Raw genomic sequence first — 23403 nt, forward strand, 5'->3', positions numbered from 1 at the left:
ATAGTGTAATGTCACAATTATATTGTACTGTCTCTATTACACTTGTAGTACACCACTACAGTTATAATGTACTGTCATAATTATATTGTACTGTCTCTATTACACTTGTAGTACACCATTACAGTTATAATGTACTGCCATAATTATATTGTACTGTCTCTATTACACTTCTAGTACACCGTTACAGTTATAATGTACTGTCATAATTATAGTGTACTGTCTCAATTACACCTGTATTACACCGTTACAGTTATAAGGTATTGTCATAATTATAGTGTACTGTCTCTATTACACTTGTAGTATACCGTTACAGTTATAGTGTACTGTCACAATTATAGTGTACTCTCTCTATTACACTTGTAGTACACAGTTACAGTTATAGTGTACTGTCACAATTATAATGTACTGTCTCAATTACACTTGTATTACACCGTTACAGTTATAGTGTACTGTCACAATTATAGTGTACTGTCTCTATTACACTTGTAGTACACCATTACAGTTATAGTGTACTGTCACAATTATAGTGTACTGCTTCTATTACACTTGTAGTACACCGTTACAGTTATAGTTTACTGTCTCTATTACACTTGTAGTACACAGTTAGTTAAAGTGTACTGTCACAATTATATTGTACTGTCTCTATTACACTTGTAGTCCACCGTTACAGTTACAATGTACTGTAACAATTATTTTGTACTCTCTCTATTACACTTGTAGTACACCGTTACAGTTATAGTGTATTGTCACAATTATATTGTACTGTCTCTATTACACTTGTAGTACACGTTACAGTTTTAGTGTACTGTCACAATTATAATGTACTGTCTCTATTACACCTGTAGCACACCGTTACAGTTATAGTGTACTGTCACAATTATAGTGTACTGTCTCTATTACACTTGTAGTACACCATTACAATTATAGTGTATTGTCACAATTATAGTGTGCTATCTCTATTATACTTGTAGTACACCGTTACAGTTATAGTGTACTGTCACAATTACAGTGTACTGTCTCTATTACACTTGTAGTACACCGGTACAGTTATTGTGTACTGTTTCTATTACACTTGTAGTACACCGTTAGTTATAGTGTACTGTCACAATTATATTGTACTGTCTCTATTACACTTGTAGTCCACCGTTACAGTTACAGTGTACGGTCACAATTTTTTTGTACTCTCTCTATTACACTTGTATTACACCGTTACAGTTATAGTGTATTGTCACAATTATATTGTACTGTCTCTATTACACTTGTAGTATACCGTTACAGTTATAGTGTACTGTCACAATTATAATGTACTGTCTCTATTACACCTGTAGCACAACGTTACAGTTATAGTGTACTGTCACAATTATAGTGTACTGTCTCTATTACACTTGTAGTACACCATTACAGTTATAGTGTACGGTCACAATTATATTGTACTGTCTCTATTACACTTGTAGTACACTGTTACAGTTATAGCGTAATGTCACAATTATAGCGTACTGTCTCTATTAAACTTGTAGTACACCGTTACAGTTATAATGTACTGTCACAATTATAATGTACTGTCTCTATTACACTTGTAGTACACCGTTACAGTTATAGCGTAATGTCACAATTATAGTGTACTGTCTCTATTACACTTGTAGTACTTTGTTACAGTTATACTGTAGTGTCACAGTTATATTGTACTGTCTCTATTACACTTGTAGTACGCTGTTACAGTTATAATGTACTGTCATAATTATATTGTACTGTCTCTATTACACTTGTAGTACACTGTTACAGTTATAATGTACTGTCATAATTATATTGTACTGTCTCTATTACACTTGTAGTACACCATTACAGTTATAATGTACTGTCATAATTATAGTGTACTGTCTCTATTACACTTGTAATACACCATTACAGTTATAATGTACTGTCATAATTATAGTGTACTGTCTCAATTACACCTGTAGTACACCATTACAGTTATAAAGTATTGTCATAATTATAGTGTACTGTCTCTATTACACTTGTAGTACTTTGTTACAGTTATAGTGTAGTGTCACAGTTATATTGTACTGTCTCTATTACACTTGTAGTACGCCGTTACAGTTATAATGTACTGTCACAATTATATTGTACTGTCTCTATTACACTTGTAGTACACCATTACAGTTATAATGCACTGCCATAATTATATTGTACTGTCTCTATTACACTTGTAGTACACCATTACAGTTATAATGTACTGTCATAATTATAGTGTACTGTCTCTATTACACTTTTAATACACCATTACAGTTATAATGTACTGTCATAATTATAGTGTACTGTCTCAATTACACCTGTAGTACACCATTACAGTTATAAAGTATTGTCATAGTTATAGTGTACTGTCTCTATTACACTTGTAGTACACCGTTACAGTTATTGTGTACTGTCACAATTATAGTGTACTCTCTCTATTAAACTTGTAGTACACAGTTACAGTTATAGTGTACTGTCACAATTATAGTGTGCTGTCTCTATTACACTTGTAGTACACCGTTACAGTTATAGTGTAATGCCACAATTATAGGCCTAGATTTAGAGTTTGGCGTTAGCCGTGAAAACCAGCGTTAGAGGCTCCTAACGCTGGTTTTAGGCTACCGCCGGTATTTGGAGTCACTCAAAATAGGGTCTAACGCTCACTTTCCAGCCGCGACTTTTCCATACCGCAGATCCGCTTACGTCAATTGCGTATCCTATCTTTTCAATGGGATTTTTCTAACTCTGGTATTTAGAGTCGTTTCTGAAGTGAGCGTTAGACATCTAACGACAAAACTCCAGCCGCAGGAAAAAAGTCAGTAGTTAAGAGCTTTCTGGGCTAACGCCGGTTTATAAAGTTCTTAACTACTGTGCTCTAAAGTACACTAACACCCATAAACTACCTATGTACCCCTAAACCGAGGTCCCTCCACATCGCCGACACTCGAAAAAAAATTTTTAACCCCTAATCTGCCGACCGCCACCTACGTTATCCTTATGTACCCCTAATCTGCTGCCCCTAACACCGCCGACCCCTGTATTATATTTATTAACCCCTAATCTGCCCCCCTCAACGTCGCCTCCACCTGCCTACACTTATTAAGGTAGGAATATTCTGATTGGCTGATGGAATCAGCCAATCAGAATCAAGTTCAATCCGATTGGCTGATCCGATCAGCCAATCAGATTGAGCTCGCATTCTATTGGCTGTTCCGATCAAGTTAATTAATTTCGTTAGATTTAAATTATATTTAACTTAGGGGGGTGTTAGTATTAGGGTTAGACTTAGCTTTAGGGGTTAATACATTTATTAGAATAGCGGCGAGATTCGGTCGGCAGATTAGGGGTTAATAATTGAAGTTAGGTGTCGGCGATGTTAGGGAGGGCAGATTAGGGGTTAATACTATTTATGATAGGGTTAGTGAGGCGGATTAGGGGTTAATAACTTTATTATAGTAGCGCTCAGGTCCGGTCTGCAGATTAGGGGTTAATAAGTGTAGGCAGGTGGAGGCGACGTTGTGGGGGGCAGATTAGGGGTTAATAAATATAATATAGGGGTCGGCGGTGTTAGGGGCAGCAGATTAGGGGTACATAGGGATAATGTAAGTAGCGGCGGTTTACGGAGCGGCAGATTAGGGGTTAATAATAATATGCAGGGGTCAGCGATAGCGGGGGCGGCAGATTAGGGGTTAATAAGTGTAAGGTTAGGGGTGTTTAGACTCGGGGTACATGTTAGAGTGTTAAGTGCAGACGTAGGAAGGGTTACCGTATAGCAAACAATGGGGCTGCGTTAGGAGCTGAACGCGGCTTTTTTGCAGGTGTTTGGGTTTTTTTCAGCTCAAACAGCCCCATTGTTTCCTATGGGGGAATCGTGCACGAGCACGTTTTTGAGGCTGGCCGCGTCCGTAAGCAACTCTGGTATCGAGAGTTGAAGCTGCGTTAAAAATGCTCTACGCTCCTTTTTTGGAGCCTAACGCAGCCTTTATGTGGACTCTCGATACCAGAGTTATTTTTATGGTGCGGCCAGAAAAAAGCCGGCGTTAGTTTTTCGGGTCGTTACCGACAAAACTCCAAATCTAGGCCATAGTGTACTGTCTCCATTATGCTTGTAGTACACTGTTACAGTTATAGTGTATAGTCACAATTATATTGTACTGTCTCTATTACACTTGTAGTACACCACTACAGTTATAATGTACTGTCATAATTATATTGTACTGTCTCTATTATACTTGTAGTACACCATTACAGTTATAATGTACTGCCATAATTATATTGTACTGTCTCTATTACACTTCTAGTACACCATTACAGTTATAATGTACTGTCATAATTATAGTGTACTGTCTCTATTACACTTGTAGTACACCATTACAGTTATAATGTACTGTCATAATTATAGTGTACTCTCTCTATTACACTTGTAGTACACAGTTATAGTGTACTGTCACAATTATAATGTACTGTCTCAATTACACTTGTATTACACCGTTACAGTTATAGTGTACTGTCACAATTATAGTGTACTGTCTCTATTACACTTGTAGTACACTGTTACAGTTATAGTGTACTGTCACAATTATAGTGTACTGCCTCTATTACACTTGTAGTACACCATTACAGTTATAATGTACTGCCATAATTATATTGTACTGTCTCAATTACACCTGTATTACACCGTTACAGTTATAAGGTATTGTCATAATTATAGTGTACTGTCTCTATTACACTTGTATTACACCGTTACAGTTATAGTGTACGGTCACAATTATAGTGTACTCTCTCTATTACACTTGTAGTACACAGTTACAGTTATAGTGTACTGTCACAATTATAATGTACTGTCTCAATTACACTTGTATTACACCGTTACAGTTATAGTGTACTGTCACAATTATAGTGTACTGTCTCTATTACACTTGTAGTACACTGTTACAGTTATAGTGTACTGTCACAATTATAGTGTGCTGTCTCTATTACACTTGTACTACACCGTTACAGTTATAGTGTACTGTCACAATTATAGTGTACTGCCTCTATTACACTTGTAGTACACCGTTACAGTTATAGTTTACTGTCTCTATTACACTTGTAGTACACCGTTAGTTATAGTGTACTGTCACAATTATAGTGTACTGTCTCTATTACACTTGTAGTACACCATTACAATTATAGTGTATTGTCACAATTATAGTGTGCTGTCTCTATTACTCTTGTAGTACACCGTTACAGTTATAGTGTACTGTCACAATTACAGTGTACTGTCTCTATTACACTTGTAGTACACCGTTACAGTTATAGTGTACTGTCTCTATTACACTTGTAGTACACTGTTAGTTATAGTGTACTGTCACAATTATATTGTACTGTCTCTATTACACTTGTAGTCCACCTTTACAGTTACAGTGTACGGTCACAATTTTTTTGTACTCTCTCTATTACACTTGTAGTACACCGTTAAAGTTATAGTGTATTGTCACAATTATATTATACTGTCTCTATTACACTTGTAGTATACCGTTACAGTTATAGTGTACTGTCACAGTTATAATATACTGTCTCTATTACACCTGTAGCACACCGTTACAGTTATAGTGTACTGTCACAATTATAGTGTACTGTCTCTATTACACTTGTAGTACACCATTACAGTTATAGTGTACGGTCCCAATTATATTGTACTGTCCCTATTACACTTGTAGTACACTGTTACAGTTATAGCGTAATGTCACAATTATAGCGTACTGTCTCTATTAAACTTGAAGTACACCTTTACAGTTATAATGTACTGTCACAATTATAATGTACTGTCTCTATTACACTTGTAGTACACCGTTACAGTTATAGCGTAATGTCACAATTATAGTGTACTGTCTCTATTACACTTGTAGTACTTTGTTACAGTTATAGTGTAGTGTCACAGTTATATTGTACTGTCTCTATTACACTTGTAGTACGCTGTTACAGTTATAATGTACTGTCATAATTATATTGTACTGTCTCTATTACACTTGTAGTACACCATTACAGTTATAATGTACTGTCATAATTATAGTATACTGTCTCAATTACACCTGTAGTACACCATTACAGTTATAAAGTATTGTCATAATTATAGTGTACTGTCTCTATTACACTTCTAGTACACCATTACAGTTATAATGTACTGTCATAATTATAGTGTACTGTCTCAATTACACCTGTATTACACCGTTACAGTTATAAGGTATTGTCATAATTATAGTGTACTGTCTCTATTACACTTGTAGTATACTGTTACAGTTATAGTGTACGGTCACAATTATAGTGTACTCTCTCTATTACACTTGTAGTACATAGTTATAGTTATAGTGTACTGTCACAATTATAATGTACTGTCTCAATTACACTTGTATTACACCGTTACAGTTACAGTGTACTGTCACAATTATAGTGTACTGTCTCTATTACACTTGTAGTACACTGTTACAGTTATAGTGTACTGTCACAATTATAGTGTGCTGTCTCTATTACACTTGTAGTACACCGTTACAGTTATAGTTTACTGTCTCTATTACACTTGTAGTACACCGTTAGTTATAGTGTACTGTCACAATTATATTGTACTGTCTCTATTACACTTGTAGTCCACCGTTACAGTTACAATGTACTGTCACAATTATTTTGTACTCTCTCTATTACACTTGTAGTACACCGTTACAGTTATAGTGTATTGTCACAATTATATTGTACTGTCTCTATTACACTTCTAGTACAACATTACAGTTATAATGTACTGTCATAATTATAGTGTACTGTCTCAATTACAGCTGTATTACACCGTTACAGTTATAAGGTATTGTCATAATTATAGTGTACTGTCTCTATTACACTTGTAGTATACCGTTACAGTTATAGTGTACGGTCACAATTATAGTGTACTCTCTCTATTACACTTGTAGTACATAGTTACAGTTATAGTGTACTGTCACAATTATAATGTACTGTCTCAATTACACTTGTATTACACCGTTACAGTTACAGTGTACTGTCACAATTATAGTGTATTGTCTATATTACACTTGTAGTACACTGTTACAGTTATAGTGTACTGTCACAATTATAGTGTGCTGTCTCTATTACACTTGTAGTACACCGTTACAGTTATAGTTTACTGTCTCTATTACACTTGTAGTACACCGTTAGTTATAGTGTACTGTCACAATTATATTGTACTGTCTCTATTACACTTGTAGTCCACCGTTACAGTTACAATGTACTGTCACAATTATTTTGTACTCTCTCTATTACACTTGTAGTACACCGTTACAGTTATAGTGTATTGTCACAATTATATTGTACTGTCTCTGTTACACTTGTAGTACACCGTTACAGTTATAGTGTACTGTCACAATTATAATGTACTGTCTCTATTACACCTGTAGCACACCGTTACAGTTATAGTGTACTGTCTCTATTACACTTATAGTACACCGTTAGTTATAGTGTACTGTCACAATTATATTGTACTGTCTCTATTACACTTGTAGTCCACCTTTACAGTTACAGTGTACGGTCACAATTTTTTTGTACTCTCTCTATTACACTTGTAGTACACCGTTACAGTTATAGTGTATTGTCACAATTATATTATACTGTCTCTATTACACTTGTAGTATACCGCTACAGTTATAGTGTACTGTCACAGTTATAATGTACTGTCTCTATTACACCTGTAGCACACCGTTACAGTTATAGTGTACTGTCACAATTATAGTGTCCTGTCTCTATTACACTTGTAGTACACCATTACAGTTATAGTGTACGGTCCCAATTATATTGTACTGTCTCTATTACACTTGTAGTACACTGTTACAGTTATAGCGTAATGTCACAATTATAGCGTACTGTCTCTATTTAACTTGAAGTACACCTTTACAGTTATAATGTACTGTCACAATTATAATGTACTGTCTCTATTACACTTGTAGTACACCGTTACAGTTATAGCGTAATGTCACAATTATAGTGTACTGTCTCTATTACACTTGTAGTACTTTGTTACAGTTATACTGTAGTGTCACAGTTATATTGTACTGTCTCTATTACACTTGTAGTACGCTGTTACAGTTATAATGTACTGTCATAATTATATTGTACTGTCTCTATTACACTTGTAGTACACTGTTACAGTTATAATGTACTGTCATAATTATATTGTACTGTCTCTATTACACTTGTAGTACACCATTACAGTTATAATGTACTGTCATAATTATAGTGTACTGTCTCTATTACACTTGTAATACACCATTACAGTTATAATGTACTGTCATAATTATAGTGTACTGTCTCAATTACACCTGTAGTACACCATTACAGTTATAAAGTATTGTCATAATTATAGTGTACTGTCTCTATTACACTTGTAGTACACCGTTACAGTTATAGTGTACTGTCACAATTATAGTGTACTCTCTCTATTACACTTGTAGTACACAGTTACAGTTATAGTGTACTGTCACAATTATAGTGTACTGTCTCTATTACACTTGTAGTACACCGTTACAGTTATAGCGTAATGTCACAATTATAGTGTACTGTCTCTATTACACTTGTAGTACTTTGTTACAGTTATAGTGTAGTGTCACAGTTATATTGTACTGTCTCTATTACACTTGTAGTACGCTGTTACAGTTATAATGTACTGTCATAATTATATTGTACTGTCTCTATTATACTTGTAGTACACCATTACAGTTATAATGTACTGTCATAATTATAGTGTACTGTCTCTATTACACTTGTAATACACCATTACAGTTATAATGTACTGTCATAATTATAGTGTACTGTCTCAATTACACCTGTAGTACACCATTACAGTTATAAAGTATTGTCATAATTATAGTGTACTGTCTCTATTACACTTGTAGTACACCTTTACAGTTATAGTGTACTGTCACAATTATAGTGTACTCTCTCTATTACACTTGTAGTACACAGTTACAGTTATAGTGTACTGTCACAATTATAGTGTACTGTCTCTATTACACTTGTATTACACCGTTACAGTTATAGTGTACTGTCACAATTATAGTGTACTGTCTCTATTACACTTGTAGTACACTGTTACAGTTATAGTGTACTGTCACAATTATAGTGTGCTGTCTCTATTACACTTGTAGTACACCGTTACAGTTATAGTGTACTGTCACAATTATAGTGTACTGTCTCTATTACACTTGTAGTACACCATTACAGTTATAGTGTACTGTCACAATTATAGTGTGCTGTCTCTATTACACTTGTAGTACACCATTACAGTTTTAGTGTACTGTCACAATTATAGTGTGCTGTCTCTATTACACTTGTAGTACAACGTTACAGTTATAGTGTACTGTCACAATTATAGTGTACTGTCTCTATTACACTTGTAGTACACCGTTACAGTTATAGTGTACTGTCTCTATTACACTTGTAGTACACCGTTATAGTTATAGTGTACTGTCACAATTATAGTGTACTGTCTCTATTACACTTGTAGTACACCGTTATAGTGTACTGTCACAATTATAGTGTGATTGTTTAAAATTGTTTGTTCTTTCCAAATCATGAAAGAAAATGTTGGGGTTTTCTGTCCCTTTAAGTAAATGAAAGCATAAAAAAACATATTTATGCAATATTCATTTTAAAAAAAAGGTTATGTATTTACTGTAAATATTTCACATTCCTATGTTCTGCACATAGCGGAATATGTTCTAAGTATATCTATATATATATTTATATCTGTATATATCTATACCTAAATATTATCATGTATGTATATATGTGTATATATATATATATATATATATATATATACAGTCTAAATAAAAAGAGAGAAGCGCTCAACCTGGAAACGAACAATAGCATAATAGCTTGTTCTATGGCTAGTTACCACCCAAAAAGCAGCCTCTTTTTGCTCAACATGTGCCTTTCACAGAGAAAAACTTTCCTGAAGCATATCAGTCTGATCCTGACTTCACAGTGCAGTCCAGCCCCGAAATACCAGGCAATTCTTCTCTGAACGAGAGAAACAGCAAAACCCCAGACGTACGTTTCGGCCTATTGTGGGCCTCGTCAGTGAGGTGCAGCCATATCCCTCTAGGCACACTGAGCAACGGGTATTATGACCCTGGGGAAGTCTCCCTATGGGTGATGGGGGAAACCAGACGTGGACTCCTTGCCCAGTGTGCTTAGAGGAATGTGGCTGCACCTCACTGACGAGGCCCATAGGAGGCCGAAACGATCGTCTGGGGTTGTCATGTTCCTTGTTCAGAGGAGAATTGCCTGGTATTTCGGGGCTGGACTGACCTTACTTGGCGGGATCAGACTGATATACTTCAGGAAAGTTTTCTTCTGTGAAAAGCACACTGGTCTAAAAGAGGCTGCTTCCGGGTGGTAAATCACCATAGAACAAGCCACTGAGCTGTTGTTCGTTCCTGGTAGAGCGCTTCTCTCTTTGTATGCAAATTATTATGACCCTGGGGAAGTCTCCCTATGGGTGATGGGGGAAACCAGACGTGGACTCCTTGCCCAGTGTGCTTAGAGGAATGTGGCTGCACCTCACTGACGAGGCCCATAGGAGGCCGAAACGATCGTCTGGGGTTGTCATGTTCCTTGTTCAGAGGAGAATTGCCTGGTATTTCGGGGCTGGACTGACCTTACTTGGCGGGATCAGACTGATATACTTCAGGAAAGTTTTCTTCTGTGAAAAGCACACTGGTCTAAAAGAGGCTGCTTCCGGATGGTAAATCGCCATAGAACAAGCCACTGAGCTGTTGTTCGTTCCTGGTAGAGCGCTTCTCTCTTTGTATGCAAATTATTATGACCCTGGGGAAGTCTCCCTATGGGTGATGGGGGAAACCAGACGTGGACTCCTTGCCCAGTGTGCTTAGAGGAATGTGGCTGCACCTCACTGACGAGGCCCATAGGAGGCCGAAACGATCGTCTGGGGTTGTCATGTTCCTTGTTCAGAGGAGAATTGCCTGGTATTTCGGGGCTGGACTGACCTTACTTGGCTTGGTTTATTGGATTAACAGAAAATGTGCAATATGCATCAAAACAAAATTAGACAGGTGCATAAATTTGGGCACCCCAACAGAAATATCGCCTCAATATTTAGTAGAGCCTCCTTTAGCAGAAATAACAGCCTCTAGACGCTTCCTATAGCCTGTAATGAGTGTCTGAATTCTGGATGAAGGTATTTTGAACCATTCCTCTTTGCAAAACATCTCCAGTTCAGTTAGGTTTGATGGTTGCCGTGCATGGACAGCCCGCTTCAAATCAACCCACAGATTTTTAATGATATTCAGGTCTGGGGACTGGGATAGCCATTCCAGAACATTGTACTTGTTCCTCTGTATAAATGCCAGAGTAGATTTTGAGCAGTGTTTTGGGTCGTTGTCTTGTTAATATATCTAGCCCCGGCATAACTTTAACTTTGTGACTGATTCCTCAACATTATTCTCAAGTATCTGCTGATAATGAGTGGAATCCATGCAACCCTCAACTTTAACAAGATTCACAGTACCAGCATTGGCCACACAGCCCCACAGCTTGATGGAACATCCACCAAATTTTACTGTGGGTAGCAAGTGTTTGTCTTAAAAAAACGCTGTGTGCGTTTGCCGCCATGCATAACACCCCTTGTTATGACCAAATAACTTAATCTTTGTTTCATCAGTCCACAGGACCTTCTTCCAAAATGAAACTGGCTTGTCCAAATGTGCGTTTGTATAACTCAAGCGACTGTTTGTGGCGGTTGTGCAGAAAAGGCTTCCTCCGCATCACTCTCCCTTACAGTTTCTCCTTGTGCAAAGTGCGCTGAATTGTTGAACGATGTACAGTGACACCATCTGCAGCAAGATTATGTTGTAGGTCTTTGGAGGTGGTCTGTGGGCTGTTTTTGACTGTTCTCACCATCCTTTTGCCTTTGCCTCTCCGATATTTTACTTGGCCTGCCACTTCTGGCCTTAACAAGAACTGTCCCTGTGGTCTTCCATTTCCTCACTATGTTCTCACAGTGGACACTGACAGCTTAAATCTATGCAATAGCTTTTTGTAGCCTTCCCCTAAACCATAATGTTGAACAATCTTTATTTTCAGGTCATTTGAGAGTTGTTTTGAGGCCCCCATGTTGCCACTCTTCAGAGGAGAGTCAAAGAGAACACCAACTTGCAATTGGCCACCTAAAATACCTTTTCTCATGATTGGATGCACCTGTCTATGAAGTTCAAGGCTTAATGGGCTCACCAAACCAATTGTGTGTTCCAATTTATCAGTGCTAGGTAGTTACAGGTATTCAAATCAACAAAATGATAAGTGTGCCCAAATGTATGCACCTGTCTAGTTTTGTTTTCTGTTAATCCAATAAACCTCATTTCACTACTGAAATATTACTGTGTCCTTCAGTTATTTGATAGATCAAAATGAAATTGCTGATCCAAACACCCAATTATTTATAAATGAAAATCATGGAAATTGTCAGGGGTATATATATGTAAATATTTATTGTACCAAAATATTTCAGATATACAGTATATAGAAATGTGTATTTATGAATAAAAAGAACATATTCTACTATGTGAAGAACATTGGAATGGGAATTATTTATAATTTCATGTCGGGTTAGCGCACTTGAGAATATGCGATCGTGTTTGTTTTCCACTTTTTTTGCTCCATTGACTTCTATGGGGAATAAGTGGACGTGCACACGATAGTCTAAGTTCGGCTTTTTACACGCGCCGGCTTAGTGCGCAAGGAATAACTTTTTACTTTCAACTTGTAATATGAGTGCAACCCGACGCGCACAAAAAGCTAACTTTTAGCACAGTTATCATATATAGACATACAGTATATATTTACTGTATATATACACACATATATACATAGAATGCTATAAAGAAACACTGCAAACCACGGTAATCTTGCTTCAAAGTTGAAAAGGGTTTATTTCATCCACTTAGACATGAGCAAACAAACACCTAATACAGCATATATATATATATATATATATATATATATATATATATATATATACACACATATACATATATAGACATATATATTTACTTATTTACTGTGTGTATATATATATATATATATATATATATATATATATATATATATATATATATATATATACACACACACTAGGGCTGGGCGATATGGAATATATGAAAATTGTGATTTTGTACCCAAAAAAAGGCGATTGCGATTTAATGGCGATTTTCTTAAAAATGACTGAAACACCTTAATTTTCTAAACAAGCTGAGGGGAGGGGGAGAGAGGGAGGGGGGAGACAGGCTCAGTGGAAGTGAAAGCAGTCTGAATAACTTGCTGCATATACTTATTCCTGGAGATTTATTTAATAAAATAATTGTTTTTATTTTCAAACACCTCCATTACATATATACTGTAAATAAAGCATTAGCCATTAAACATTTTTTACTTACTTTTTAGATGTATGAAAATAAAAACAAATATTTTATTGGATAAATCTCCAGGTATAAGTATATGCCAGGGCAGAGCCACATCTGTTATTCAGACTGCTTTCACTTCCACAGAGCCTCCCTCCCTCTCCCTGGAGCTTGTTTACTTTAGATTTTATAACCCTGCAGACAGTGGCAGTGCAGTCAGATCGCTGCTTTATCCTGCCCGTAGTGCAAGTTTCTTATTTGCTTGCCTCCAGCTTCCAGTCGCCTGAGTGAGCAACCCACCTTGACCACGTGTCTCCACTCTTCTATGCCCCGCAGTGCCGCCTCTTCTAACTGCTGTGTGTGCATGGCTCCTCTGCCTAGCTATATGCTAGGCCAGAACATGTCACTCAGTTACCGGTGGTCCGCCCCCCACGCAGGCCCCGTCCCCCCATAAAAACCACAGACTCTTGCGGTTTTTAAAACGCTACGGTTAATCGCGGTTTAAAACCGCATATACGGTTCATAGCCCAGCCCTAATACACACATATACATATTTAGACATATATATGTATATCTTTCAGCCTTTATAAATTTCTTCCTAAGATATGGTGAGTCCCGGGGTTCATCTTAATTACTGTTGGGAATATCACTCCTGGCCAGCAGAAGTAGGCAAAGAGCAACACAGACCAACTGTTAAGCATCACTCTCTTACCCACAACCCCCAGTCATTCTCTTTGCCTTTGGTGCATGGAGGAGGTGAAGTTTTTGGTGTCTGAAGAACATTGGATTTATTTCACTTCAATCAAGAGTTTGTTATTTTGAAAGCAGAGTAGTACTCTGATCTTTCCCCTTTTTTAAAGGATGGGTCTAGCCGTACTCCATGTCAGTCTTCTCAGCAGGGCAGTGATGGCTTTAAAGCAGTTAGGAACTTGTAAGGTGGGACTTGCTGCGTTTTCCTAACATCTTGCTGCCCATGGTATAGAAAGCCAGAGTAGTTGTCTCTGATCTTTCTTTTCCCACAGGCCTTTTGTGAGGAGATGTGTCCTTTCATGCCTTGTGAGCTGTCCTTCTGCCGGATGGCTAGATGCAAGTAAGGGCAATTTGTCTTCTAGGTGAGGAGATTTGCACTTCAGAGTTTTAGAATAAATTTAACTCTCTGCTTTTTAAATGGGACTTCAAGAATCCTTAGTAGAATTTGTTTCAGTCAGTATGCAGGCACTTTATAGATTTTCACTGGAGACTTGAGTTCGTTCCTTTTATGCGTATGAAAGGATTAACTGATTTATCGGGCTCATTTAATATAATTTAATTATATTAAATTCACATTTATTGTTATTTGATGATTTTTGGGAATTACCTCTGTGGTTCATGTGGTTATATCTCTGAGACTTTATTGTATATACAGATCTTTATGGTATGGTTCTAAGTGTTACTGTAGCTAGAATGAGTAAAGGGCGCATTAGGTTAATCTGACATAATTTATTTATTTAATTCAGTTTTGAAAATGTTTTGATTTCTGGGCATTCTGGCTGTCCCTGGTTAGCGGCAGTTTGGAGCGTGCCGTTTATAGAGCTGCGCCTTTTCCAGGGGTTAATCAACCGTTTATCTTTGAGAGCGGTGTCTTATTTTATTACCTGTATCACCGCCTTTTATTTTTTCTCTAGCAGTTTATTTTTTGCAGAATGAAGCGTGGTGAATGCGCACTTCATTTCCATGTTTTTTTTTTTCCTGCTCCCGCCTCCTTCTTCCCCTTTAGGAATCGGAGAGGCGTCATTTTAGGCTGTCAATGAGTCAGGTTTTTAACTCCGCCTAGTTCTCTGACTGGAACGGAGCGGCGTTCTTAGGCTACGTCAGTGAATTGAGAGACGCAGTTTTATCTTTTCACTCACTTGTTTAAGTAGCTATTTGCAAATGGTACATATGGATACGTGTTCCTGGTTCTTGCTAATTGCTTATATGTGTATGTGACGTTAATCCTTACGTTAAGGATTTATTAACTTCAAGGTTTTTTCATCTTAGTGAGGAATTTTCACAGCCTCGTTGTATAGTTTGCTTGCTCTTGTGGACTTATTGTGTTTGTGTAAACATTGATGTCCTTATTATTGGATAAAACATTTTCATAACAAAGATGTTTCGTTTAGGAGTGCCTATCCAGGCTAAAGAATTTGTGGACCAATTGTTTCTGTTTAAACATTTCTGTCCCCCTCATTTTAAATGCATTTTTCGGATTAAGGATGTCCTTGTTTTGGAGCCTCATGTCCTCTGGAAAATGTTTTAGACAGTTTAGATAATGTCTGTGCATTTCTGTGATACGGATAGATGTTGCACTCTGAGCCTCATGTCTCCCAGGATGATGCTGTTTAGGCATAACCACCGCTTTCTCCTTAAATGTCCCAAGCTTTTATGGCATCACATGCAGTGCCCTGCGGTTCCTCTCAATCTCCTGAAGGAGTGTATTTGCCTGCAGAATTTGCAGTTCAAGTATTCTCTTCAATATCTGCGGCTTATCTGTCTTTCCTTTTCTACAGGGTAAATGCAAGAAGTCAATTAAAGGGACATTATACACTAATTTTTTCTTTGCATAAATGTTTTGTAGATGATCTATTTAGATAGCCCATAAAGTTTTTTTTTTTTTTTTTTAAATGTATAGTTTTGCTTATTTTTAAATAACATTGTTCTGATTTTCAGACTCCTATCTAAGCCCCAAAGTTTTATGAGACCGTCAGCTACCTACTCCAGCTTGCTCCTGTTTGTGTAAAGGGTCTTTTCATATGCAAAAGAAGGGGGGGGGGGGTCTTTTGGGGGGGGTGTCTTATTTCCCACTTTCAGTGGGCTTTCCAGCTACGTTTTCAACAGAGCTAAACTGAGAGCTTCTAAGTAAGTTTTTAAACAGTTTTATACTGGATTTTTATATCAGTATCTGTGCATCTTATTCTTTATAGTAGTGTCTATTACATGCAGTTATATGAAAATGAGTGTATACTGTCCCTTTAAGAATCGGATGTTAAGGTGTCTGTTCCGCATTCTGCTACACAGGTTTTCTCTCTCCTAAATATGGTGAGGAGGATTCGCCAGTAGTTTCTGAGGGTGATTCCGACAGTATAATTCCTTCCTCTGATGCTGAAGTGACCACCTTCAGACGTATGCTGGAATACCTCTTGTATGTTTTAGCTACTGGAACGACACTGCTACCTTGTCGTTGTCAACACTTAGAAGTTTAGTAAATTTTCTAAGATGCTACTTCCTTTGAGGAAGTGTTATTGACGTGCTATGAAATATTTTTCAGGTTTTTCCTGTAACTGACTTCATTAAAATGCACTGTGCCTTAAGTAGAAGAGAACTATGGAGGATAGTTGCTCCTTTGCAGATCAATGGTTAAGAAGCTGGAGGTTGTGGATCATCTGGAGCGATTTTTTGTCTACTTAAGTCTACTTGTGGCTTAGTGGCACAACCTTGCCTTTATAACACTGCAGGTGCAGGTTTAATACTCAATCGGACCAAGACGTGTCAACCGTGTCCACTCCATATTTGGAATATTTTCAATTTTTACTCCAAATTAAGCTTCTGGCGACTCCTTACAAGGGTGAGACCTTATTTGGACCAAGACTGGCAGTCTTAACAGCTGTCTTTCAGGTGGAGAAGAATTAATTTTTCAAGATTATCTGCTGACCAGATAAAATAGAAGTGTTCTTGAAGTGTGTGCAAGATCTCTCATCCCTGGGAGTGAAAGTTCTAGTTTCATCACAGGTACAGGGCCTCTTTTTTTTCTCCAACCTAATTGTGGTTCTCAAAATAGAAGGAAATTTCCGTCCCATTCTTGACAAGGAATGTCTAAACATTTTCTTAGAGTTCCATCCTTCATGATGGAGACTATTTGCACTTTTCTTCCTTTAGGGCAAGAAAGTCAATTCATGATGGCCATAGATCTAAGGGTCTACTGTCACTCTACTCTGAATGTACCCAATCCCATCTGATCTCTGTAGTTTAGCAGAGTCAGGCCCGGTCAGTACCTGGATGGGAGTCCACCTGGGAACACCGGGTGCGGTAGATGCGTACCTTAATGTTCCCACTCACAGGGATCATCACAAATTTCTGAGTTTTGCCTTCCTAAACAAACTCTTTCAGTTTGTGGCCCTTCTGTTTGGACTTGCCACAGCTCTCAGAATATATTCAAAGGTCCTGGGGGCTTTCTTGGCAGTGTTCCAGTCTCTGGGAATTGCTGTGGCGCCCTACCTGGATGACATATTGGTTCAAGCGCCATCTTTTCTTCAAGTAAATCTCACACAGAGATGTTGTTGTTTCCTCTTCACTCTCACAGACTACATATTGATGAAGATTTTTCTGATGGAGGTCAGAAGAGTAAATATTCTTTCCACTTGCCGGTCCCTTCAGTCTGCTGTTAGACCGTCAGTGGCTTAATGTATGACTGATGGTGGCCTCCATGGATATCTTTCCCTTGCTCAATGCCATCTGAGAGCTTTGCAGCTATGCTTGCTCAGGCAATGGTAAAAGATCTTTCTCAGAGGATTGATTTAGATCAGTCAACGAGAGACTCTTCCCAGTGGTGGATCTCTCAGGAAGGTCTGCCTCAGGGCACTTGCTTTCGGAGACCTTCCTGGGTGGTTGTGACCACGGTCGCCAGCCTGTTGGACTGGGGAGCAGTTTGGGACTCGTTATAGGTGCGGGGACTTTGGACTCGAGAGAAGTCTTCTATTCCCTTCAACATCTTAGAGTTGAGATCGATTTAAATGCTTTGATGGCTTGGCCTTAGCTGTCTTTAGTACAGTTTATCAGGTTTCAGTCAGTCATCATAGTCTCAGTGGCTTACTTCAACCTCCAGGGAAGAACTAGGAGTTCCCTAACCATTGCTCGGAATATTCAGTGGGTGGTAGCTCACAGTTTTTATCTGTCTGCCATCCACTTTCCAGGAGTGGAAACTGGGGAGTAGAATTCCTAAGCAGACAGACATTCCATCCCAAGGAGTGGGAACTCCATCCGGAAGTTGGATCTAATGGTGTCTCGTCAGAACGCCAAGATTCCAAGATACAGTTCAAGGTCAAGAGATCCTCAGGCCACTCTGGAAGATGATCTAGCGGTTCCTTGGGATTTCAGACTAGCTGTTTCCTCCTCATGCTCTCCTTCCACGAGTCATTGCTCGTATCAAGCAGGAGAGAGCTTCAGTGATCTAATAGCTCCTGCATGGCCTTGCAGTATCTCGCATGCAGATTTAGTGGAGATGTCATCTCTCCCACCTTAGAGACTTTCTCTAAGGAAGGACCTTCTTATTCAGGGTCCATTCCTTCATCCAAATCTCATTTCTCTGAAGCTTACTGCGTGGATATTGTACACTTAATTCTATCTAAGTGTGGTTTTCCTGAGTCGGTCGTTGAGACCATGATTCAGGCCGTAAGCCTGTTACTAGGAAGATTTACCATACAATATGGGTAAATATCTCTATTGGTGTGAATCTAAGGGTTTCTCTTGTATTGGGGTTAGGATCCCTAGGATTTTGTCTTTTCTCCAGGAAGGTCTGTAGAAAGGTTTATCAGTCTGTACCCTGAAGGGTCAAATTTCTGCTTTATCTGTTTGCCTTAATCTTTGTTCTTAATTTATTTTTTTTAATATCCTCCTTTTGAACCGTTACATTCCTTAGATATTAAGTTGTTATCTTGGAAGGTTCTATTTCTTTTAGCTATCTCTTCTGCATTGAGAGTCTCTGAACTCTCAGCTTTGCAGTATGATTCACCTTATCTTATTTTACATGCTGATAAGGCGGTTCTTCGTACTAAGTTTTTGTTTTTAATAAGAATATTAATCAGGAGATTGTTGTTCCATCTCTATGTCCTAAGCCTTCTTCTTACAAAGAATGTCTGTTGCACAATTTGGATGTTGTACATGCTTTTAAATTTTATCTGGAGGCGACTAAGGATTTTCGCCAATCTTTTGCTCTTTTTGTCTGTTTCTCAGGGAAATGAAAGGGTCAGAAAGCTCCTGCTTCTACTCTTTCTTTTTGGTTGCGAAGTGTTATTCGTCTAGCCTATGAGACTGCTGGTAAGCAACCTCCTGAGAGAATTACGGCTCATTCCATCAGGGCTGTTGTCTCTTCTTGGGCTTTTAAAAATGAAGCTTCCATGTAACAAATTTGCAAGGCTGCAGCTTGGTCTTCTTTGCATACTTTTTCCAAATTTGATACTTTTGCCTCGGCTGAGGCTGCTTTTGGGAGAAAGGTTTTTCAAGCGGCGATGTCTTCTGTTTAGGCATGCTTGTTTTTGTCCCTCCCTATTCATCTGTATCCTCTAGCTTGGGTATTGGTTCCCAACAGTAATTAAGATGAACCCGTGGATTCACCATATCTTAGAAAGAAAGCAAAATTTATGCTTACCTGATAAATTTATTTCTTCCAGATATGGTGAGTCCATGGATGCATTGTTTTTTGTTTTAAAGATAATTTTTGGCTAAACCTCAGACACCTCCCCACCTTGTGTTTCTCATTTTTCTCCATTTATTTTCGGTCGAATGACTGGGGGTTGTGGGTAAGGGAGTGATGCTTAACAGTTTGTCTGTGGTGCTCTTTGCCTCCTCCTGCTGGCCTGGGAGTGATATTCCCAACAGTAATTAAGATGAACCTGTGGACTCATCATATCTGGAAGAAATACATTTATCAGGTAAGCATAAATTTTGTTTTTTTTTATGCAATATTTTTTTAATAATTTTTGATAGATGGTGTTATTACAAGCGTGACTATTGTGTAATGTATTTTTTATGTGTTTAGTGCAACTTTTTGTTTTGTGAAACAGTAAACTACAACTCTGAGGACGCACTAACTCGTTGAGCATTAACTTTAGGTGCGCTAAAGTGAACACATTTACTTTCAACTTGCAATACCAGCTCAAAATGCTTGCGCACAAATGAAAACGTGCACGTATTCCCCCATAGGGATCAATGGAGAAAAAGTGTTCGAAAAAAACCTAACACCTGAGATTGCGAAATGGCGATTGCATTAACGCATTCCCCATTGAAGTCTATGGAGAAAAGAAGGTTTTATAAAATCCTAACAGTAAATAAAGCTATTAACCCCTAACTTTAAAGTTACAATATGACTACCTTAAAATAAATAAAAACTTACCTGTGAAATAAAAAAAAAACTAAGCTTAAACTATAAAAAAGCTAACATTACTATTTAAAAAAAATAAAAGATACCAAAAATAAAAAACAAATTACAAAATGTAAAATTCCTAACACTACGAAAAAACAAACAAAACCTAACTTTACAGAAAATAACAAGCTCTAAAATGACACAAAGTAACTAAATCTAACATTACAGAAAATAACAAACAAAATTATCCAAAATAAAAAAAAGATATTCCTAATCTAATACCCCGTTTTTAAAAAAAAAAACAGCCACCCAAGAACCCCCTAATCTATAAATAAACTACCAATAGCCCTTAAAAGAGCCTTTTGTAGAGCATTGCTCTAAAGCGATCAGCTCTTTTACCCCAAAAAAACTTCAAAGTCCCCCCTAACATTACAACCCCTCAACCCCCAAAACAAATCATAAATTTAACAAAAATCTAATCTACCCATTGCCCTTAAAGGGGCATTTGTATGAGAATTGCCCTTAAAATGGCATTCAGCTCTTTTACAGCCCATTAAAAAAACAAAAAACACCCTAATCTATAAAAAAAAAAGCCACCCCCAAAAATTTAAACAAATCCTATCACTAACCCCAAAATCGGTACTCACCATTCCTGAAGAGCGGCGCTACATCTTCATCCAGCGTGGAACCATCTTCAATCTTTTCGTCTGGCAGAGTGGAGGCGAATCTGTCCTCCATCTGACACGGAGGTCCTCTTTGTGCGATCGTGCACCGCACACTGAAGCTTAAATGCAAGGTATCACTTTTAGATAGGGGTATCCTTGCATTCCTATTGGCTGAAAATATCAAATCAGCCAATAGGATGAGAGCTGCTTACATCCTATTGGCTGATCTGATCAAAGTAAAATATTGACACCCGGTGTGTGGTCTTCTGCTGCTGTAGCCATCGTCTTCAAGGTTCGACATGTTGTGCGTTCAGAGATGGTATTCTTCATACCTTGGTTGTAACAAGTTATCTCGAACCAGTCTGCCCATTCTCCTCTGACCTCTGACATCAACAAGGCATTGTTGTCCACACAACTGCCACTCACTGGATATTTTCTCTTTTCAGACCATTCTCTGTAAACCCTAGAGATGGTTGTGCGTGAAAATCCCAGTAGATCAGCAGTTTTTTAAATACTCAGACCAGTCCGTCTGGCACCAACAACCATATTACGTTCAAAGTCACTTAAATCCCCTTTATTCCCCATTCTGATGCTCAGTTTAAACTTCAGCAAGTCATCTTCACCACTTCTAGATGCGTAAATGCATTGAGTTGCTGCCATGTGATTGGCTGATTAGCAATTTGTGTTACCAAGAATTTGAGCAGGTGTACCTAATAAAGTGGCCAATGAGTGTATATGTATATGCTGACACACATATTAACACATAAATATGTATGTATATAAGCATTTACATATATATTTACTGAGAACACACAGTTCCCATGGACCGCAATGTAAAGGCACTTTTCAGTGCCATTTTTTTTTCTAACACCCCACACCCGCCTACTTTACCCCAAAATACGGCCGTGCAGTTATTTTATTAAACAATAAAGATGCTGCTATCTATATTTTTTTAATAAAATGCACTACTCTGTATTCTGGGGGCATTTGGGGCCCATTTATAAAATTAACCAGAGATCGCAGTAGCAAAAACCAGCAACTTGTAATGGCTTGTTAACTATCACGCGCCTGCAAATCGGCAAAGTTGCCCATTTGCGAGCGCAAGATAATTTAGTGCTCCACTTGTAACCTACCCCTCAATGTTTAATTAGATGTAATATAACAACTTTTACAGTATAATTTATAATCAATATATATTGGATAAATGTTCCTGTAATTTAATCGTTAAAATGATGTGCTTTTCAATTCCTGTTAAACATGAAAGAGCATTTATAACTGTCCGTAATAGGTTTCAGTAAAAAAAAGGAAACCTAGGTTACAACATGGCAGTACCCAGGATTTATGGACACTAAAGGCTAGATTACAATTGGTGCGCTAAAGTTAGTGCAGGTCGTGATAAGCAATATCGCAACTGCGCTAATATGTGCACGTATTACAAGTTGAAAGTAAATGTGTGCGGTCAAGCACAAACAATATTTGCGCTCATTGGGTTAGCACGAGTGAAGACACCATGTAAGGGGTAAAAAAATGTGCACCAAACACAACATAATACATTAAAATAAATGCACTATCGGATAAATAATATATAAATATGAATTACATTTTTATTTAGGGGTTAAAAGGTTTATGGTATATGAGTTTAACTGGAATCAATATATACATGTCTAAATATGTTATGGGTATATATATATATATACACACATTTATGGATATACACGTCTAATCTATTTGTATATACATACATATAAACAAATGTATACACATGTATATAAATAAATGTACGCATATATATATATATATATATATATATATATATATATATATATATATAGGGGTGTATTTTGGCCTAGGCAAGCGAGACACTGTGTGTATGTGACTGCGTGTGTGTCTGTATGTTTGTGAGTGTATGTGTGTGTGTGTGTGCATGTGTATGTGTATAACTCTCTGTGTGTAGGTGACTGTGTGTGTGTCAGTATGTTTGTGAGTGTATGTGTGTGCGTGCATGTGCATATGTATGTGTATAACTCTCTATGTGTATGTGACTGTGTGTGTGTCAGTATGTTTGTGAGTGTATGTGTGTGTGTGTGCGTGCATGTGCATGTGTATAACTTTGTGTGTGTATGTGACTGTGTGTGTGTATGTTTGTGAGTGTATGTGTGTGTGTGCGTACATGTGTATGTGTATAACT

General features: G+C 37.6%; 1 protein-coding gene and 1 pseudogene across 1 annotated transcript in view; both read left to right on the forward strand.

Annotated features, from left to right (window-relative positions):
* Nucleotides 1-23403, forward strand: part of NTN1 (netrin 1) — a 281192-nt gene that overhangs the window by 96412 nt on the left and 161377 nt on the right. The window lies entirely within an intron of this gene.
* Nucleotides 17387-17505, forward strand: LOC128646205 (uncharacterized; annotated as a pseudogene).

Source organism: Bombina bombina, chromosome 1, assembly GCF_027579735.1.
Source record: "Bombina bombina isolate aBomBom1 chromosome 1, aBomBom1.pri, whole genome shotgun sequence".
NCBI lineage: Eukaryota > Metazoa > Chordata > Amphibia > Anura > Bombinatoridae > Bombina > Bombina bombina.